Genomic DNA, 6,491 nt, shown 5'->3' on the forward strand with positions numbered 1-6,491 from the left:
GAACAATATTTAGCTCAGACATTACTTAGTGTCTTGCTCAGGAAAGCCACATATCCAGTTTTCCTAGACCTTGCGTGGCAGATTTGCATGTCTCTTGTAGTTTAAAAATATTCTTATTCTTGTTGAAAAAATCCTCGTTTACAGGACTGCAGCTAAGAGGGATTTTCTAAGCACTTGGGAACAAAGACATCAGAATGTAAAAATACAGAACAGTGACACTCGGTGGTTAGTTACGTAACTTGCACATTTCTCACCATTAGAAGACATGAGATGAAAAATGATCCTCAGCTTTTCATTCATATTTAGTAGCTTGACTGATATGATTTATGGAAGTCTGCACTTCCCAAGCATCTTTCAAAAGCTGGAGAAGCATCAAATAAGTCTCATGATGTTCTGTGGCACTGAGGCATATTTGAATTTTTTAGATGCAGAAACTAGAAACTAACCAATTGCCAAAAGGTGTGCAGTTAATTATTACACAATACAAACTGATTTGGTACCTGCTGTATTCCCCAGGCCACACATCCCTTCACGTCCTGTCATAATCTCTTCCATCTTCCTGGCATATACACTCCTGCTTCCTTTTCAGTCAAGCTCTGTGTGGATTGAAAGTTGTTATATTTTCATGAAAAAGGCATTGGCTACCAGTGTATTCTCCAAATGTGGCCAATATAGAAGTTATTATAATCAAATAAAGATTATTCAGCATAACTGAACACCTACAGATCATAAAATATGAAGGGAAAAAAACGCATCATGACTCTAACATGAACTCACGTTATCTGACTGCATAAGATTATCAGTATTTTGCAGTCTTATGCAGGTTTGTGTTTCCTGATTGTACAAGGGACGTAACAGGCTTCCAAAAAACTGCAGGTGACTGGCAGTCAGCACTCATGGTCTTGCTTACTCCATTCTGGTGTAAGAATGGGGCAGAACGGGGAGAGGGGACGGTTTATTTCATTAGTGCTTTCCAATCGTATCATGAATTGCATTGTACAAGAGTAGCAACTCCCAGAGCAGGGATTGGTTGAGGTACAGAGAAAACCTTCCCATGATCTGAAAAGGAGCTGTTTGGGCACATGATACTGGCTTACCTCCTTCCTTCTGTCTTAGAAAAACAGCTTGAGGAAATGACAAAAAGAGGATAAAAACAGAAACAGTAGCAAGAGACAGTCCTGATGGCTGAAATACTACTGGGGTAGCTGACCGCAGCGTTTCAGGTCTATGCCTTCATATGATTTTTGGTGAGGGCAGGAGGTACTGTTCGTGTTCTAGGTAAGGCAGGGGGGAGGTTGTAGGATGATATAGGATATATAGAGTATGTCTATATGGCACAGTTAGCCACCACGACTGACTACTGCGCTGTATCCATGTGTCTCGTGTTTGAAGGTGATTCCATTGCTTTTTCTCTGAAGATGTGCTACTGTACTTTCCAGGTCAACTATGCCCTGAGGGAAATGGGAGCAAGGTCATGATGATGAATGTAAAATTTTTCACTGTATAGCTGATGCGTCTGTTTTGTAAAATACTCTGAAATATTTTGTCTGGCTGTTATAGGAGGTGAAAGTCATTATAATCATCAAAAGAGTAGGAAATCTGGATATTTTGTATATTAATTCAGAAAATTAATACCTTGTACGAGGGTATATTCATCAAAGGAGTCTTGTATTCAGGCTTTTCTGAAAGGTGGAAATATTTTCACATGGAATAAGCATCTTTCAAGTATTTTCACATTGGATGGAAATACTTTCATCACTTGAGGCCCTTCTTGGGAGTCATTCAACTATGAGAACACTAGCTTTTAATAAAAGACTGTTTAAGCCAGTGGGATTCCTGGAATTCCTGAGCCATTTATGCTCTTCTATACACTTTTCTTAGCACATCTTAACTCAATGAACATTTTCTTTGATCCTCACAGACTTAATGGTGGTAAGAAATAGTGTTCTCATTAAAGCCATGAAGGCTTAGACTGGCATTGCTAATCTGTTTTACAATGAATTTTGTTTTTACTGGAGTAATTCTGGGGTCCTTGGTTACAAACTTTCAGGTATAGTTATCTTAGGCAGTGTGATCAGGAAATGTGTATATAATAGAGTACAAATGCACCTACACCTGTTACACAGAATAATAATAACACAACTGCTGTGTTATTATTCTAGTATATTTAGTTTATTATAGTAGTTTCAGAAAAAAATAGCAAGTACTTATAAAAATATTAATTAAGGTGTATCATATGTCAGTGAAGTAGGCATTGATAAATTGCAACAGATGTTACTTTAACAATATTGCTAACATGAGCTATGCAGGTCGCATTTTAATGCAGAGAATATAAATTGCAAAGTAGGAATCTATTGTTAATCTCATGCGTAAGACAAATAAACAAAACCTGGTAGGGTCCTCCTAGATGGCTTTTTATCTTTTATTGGAGGAAGAAGAGAAGGAGAAAGGAGCTGACTGGACAGAGAGGCTGCTTGGACTTGATTTGAAGCAACTGTTAAGTTACTTGCCTCAGTACTCTTTAGAGTCACAGGTTCTGTAGAGATGTGGCTTCTTTTTAAATTATGTATGTGAGTGTCTCTGGCCAGTCCTCTGTCTCTCAGTTCTCCTGGGGAAAGGAAATTCACTTGCAAGGTCAGAAAAAAAAAAAAAAAAGACAATATGGACTATATATACCTTACCTGGTGAGTCCTTAAAGAGCTAGAAAAGATCTATGCTGAGAATGATGGATTATCTCTGCTTTAGTATAATGTAATTCCATGGGTGTGGGTTTAGAGAAAAGATGGTAATAATGCCACCGAGCCAAAAGTTGTGATATCTCATTAAATTCTATAAAAAGATATACTGGAAACAAAGCAAGTCAGAGGTGGAAAACTAACTACCTACGTTTATAAAAAACTTGGGACCAGATCTGTGTAATTGTACCTTTTGGCTTCATACAGCAGGAGAATTAATGGTTAACATCTGTAAGGAATTATCTACCTCAGTTATCTCAGGGAAGCACCTCAGAATTGGAAACTTTTGTGAACAGTGACTTGAGCAGGGTAAAAGATTTACAACTCTATGACATCATTTTGCCTCAACAAGACCTCACTTGTCACTGTAACCTTCCCTCCTAACATGCTCTCTCACTGCCTCGGTTGTTTCTCTAACATTTGTCAATCTCATATCTATGCTTTTCTATTTCTGGCTTTTTGTTTACTTTCTCATAGATATCTGCACTTCTATTTTAGTACTCCTATCTTTTTTTCAGTGAACAAGGTTACAAGTGAAAGTGAGCTTTGGCAATTCCAGTATTAGCTAGCCAACATTAATTGATATCATGGAACTGTTTGCACTGTGATGGTACCAGCTCTTTTGCAAGTTCACCTGTAATAATTTCCCAGATACAATTCCAGTTGGTGAGAGTAACAAAAAATTTAGTACTGGGATATGAACTATGACAGAGACCTATTTGTCACAAACAAATCCACATTCACACTTCCAAATCCTGTTTCCGCAGGTATGTTGAAATGGCAATGTAATGTTGTGACTTCATTTTACTAAGGCGCAGGTTTGGTAAGTGGCTTTGTGTCACAACAAGACCATTTTGTAGATTCTGATCCTGACAACATCCTTTTACTTATTTACTATCATGCACCAAATATTTCCAGTTTTCACCACAGATTACTCCATGAGTAAGCTCATGAGCATATTGTTTTCAGGATCAGGGTAATCACAAACTTAATTTCCAAAAAGAAGTAATCCCTTTAGATTGATTCTGTGCCAGTGTACTGGTATATAGTCTTGTACAGAGAAACTAACTATGGTAATATCTCTAAACACAAAATAATTTTCAAAACTCTGTGTTCCATTGTACCTGTTATATACCATTATCATCTTATTCAGAAACATTATCATCAGTATACAAGGCTCACTGAATAAAATGTTAATAACTCGTTCATTTCCATTATTTTAAGTTGAAAATTAACAGCTAAATTATGGAAGATTAGCCCTTTCTCAACACCTATGAGTTGGTGTGAAAAGTTTTTAAATAGAGTATTTAAATAATATTCTCTAGTTGAAGTAGAAAAGCCTGTGTTCAAAATGAGGAACACTAGGTGAAAATGTTGTAAGCTATCACTTGATATTAAATAACACAGAAATGTCTAAACCCCAGCCATAGTTAAACAGAGTAGGATAGCTGTAGTATGTAAAGTGTAAGAGGAATTGTTCTGATACTGCAACATTTATATATTGAATTAGCCAGGTAGCGTACACCTGCCAAAACTGAGATCAGATTTCCCATCATTTTTATATCAAGTCATTTTTCTTTTTTTTTTTTTCTTTGAAAATAAGCTTCAATTTGCCTAAAAATTTTGAGCACATTTTCTTTCATATTTTAAGGTTTTCTTGATACAGCATATTCCAAAGAGTGGAAGCCAACTCCTACAGCAGGGGTGTCGAGCCTCTATTTAACAGATTGCTCGCTCTAAGCAGTGCCAGGGAGGTTACAGTTATTTTTATTGGCATCTCTAAGAGAACTGCATTTTGCACTTGCATATTTTTTTTAGATAAAGGCTACAATTGTCTGATTCTACTAGCTGTTCACCTATGTTTCCATTTAAAGAGATTTCTCTCCTGCTTTCCTGATGCTCAGACTGACAGCTGGTCTGACACGTTTTGCTCTTGCACAGGAACTGGGTTCACAGCGGCTCTGATAGTTTAGCTCCTCTTTTTAGCAGAGCACTGTAAAGCCTGCCTACATATCCAGCAGCCAGCAGCCACCACTCTTACATCCCAGGATGGAATTAGGTCACAGCTGGGACACACTGAGACTTCATAATGCAAAACTCCATCTCAGCTGAACCTGCCCTGGTTTGTGTCAAATGCCATTATGTAGGCACGGCTCTGAAACACTGCCAGGAAGCGTTATTTCACATCTTTATACTTCTCAGTCCCATCTTTGTACATCTGAGTCCCAATTTTTGGGTAGGTAGGCTTTTTTGGGGTAGAATAAGAAACTTTATTTGCAAAAGTGGGAATTAGTAATGCAATAATATGTGTGGATGGCATGAACAGACCTATTGGCTTCAATGGTGCTATTCCACTATGCAAAATAACTTGGGCACATAAGCGTTTGCCAGCTCAAACTCCAAAGCCAATATGACAAGCTTATGATCAGTAAACAGTAACAACTTGCACTGTAGTTGCACTTTAAAGCCTCCACCAAAGATCTAGGACCAAAAAAGCCCAATCTACAATTAGAAAAAATGGGTCCAGGATTGCAACTTTGAGGCATGTACTGGGATCAGAAACGTTCGCAAAGTAATTGGAATGGCTGGCCATGGGCAATCAGTTTTTTTCTGATTTAATGTATAGATTCATAGAGGTTTAAGAGATTTTCTTGTGTCCATTATCTTTCTCAAAATGTTCTGGAGCTATGTGAAGGGAACCTTGCTATTATTTAACAGCCTTTCTCTGGCAAACAGGTATGGTCAAATTCAATGAGTTAAGCCTAATAAAATCTCTGTTTCCCAGTTAAAGACTGGGCACAGAGTGTAAGTGTGAGAAGAGGGCAGATTCCCTGCTGTCCTGCATCTAGCTGTGCCCGGGGGGAAGGGAGAAGCGCTTTGAACTGTAATGGTAACTGAGCAATAATAGGTTTAGAGTGACATATAAAAATGGAACCAAAATCCTGCTTATTGAAACAATGCAGAATTTAGCATCCAGTTTCCAAGGCCAGCCTGTCTGTTCGGCAAGGGCATAAATGACCGCAAAAGAGCTATAGCACTATGCATACAGCCCCTGGCAAGTAAAAGGAAATTCGTCTGGGTTTATTTCACCTTTACAAAACGTCTGTAATCTTTTTGCTACTATTTAGCTAGAGGAGGTTTTCACCTCTGTATTAAAACCATTCGGATCCTTTTTTTTGATTTAGTGCTAATCAAATGCTGGAGCGGCCTAGCTAAAATAGATCTAATGTGTTCAAACCAATTTTCCAGTGTATAAACATTCCTGTCTAAAAATCACAGGAATAACTGACATCTTTGTTAGCAGGCTTTATTGAATTTAACATGTTGAGCAGAGTAGTTGGGAAAAGGTTGGAGAGAAAGAGTTGTCCTCGGATAGTTGGGGAGCCCATTTTACTAGAAGAGCCTGGAGAGGATGCCATGGCTTACACCGTATCAGTTCTCTGGATAAAGAAACAGCTCCAGCATCTGCATCTGTCAGTCTAGCACCTTTAATAAGTAATTAAATCACACTGTAGATTTGTATACATACTTGGATAAATAATAAATGACAGCTATCACACTGGCATGCGAGCACGCCTGCATACCCAGGGCAGGAAATCGCATACACTATTTCATTTGTTGCCAATTTATCTGTAACAAAGTGAGGAAGATGCCCTGGGGACTGGTGACTAACAAGGAGCATTGTTTATGCTACAAATCCCATCCGGTTATTAGTCTTTGAAAAGTGCTTTGTTTAGCTTTTCAGAGCTTCAGCAG

This window comes from Charadrius vociferus, unplaced genomic scaffold (genome assembly GCF_000708025.1).
Source record: "Charadrius vociferus isolate BGI_N301 unplaced genomic scaffold, ASM70802v2 scaffold163, whole genome shotgun sequence".
NCBI classification, from domain to species: domain Eukaryota; kingdom Metazoa; phylum Chordata; class Aves; order Charadriiformes; family Charadriidae; genus Charadrius; species Charadrius vociferus.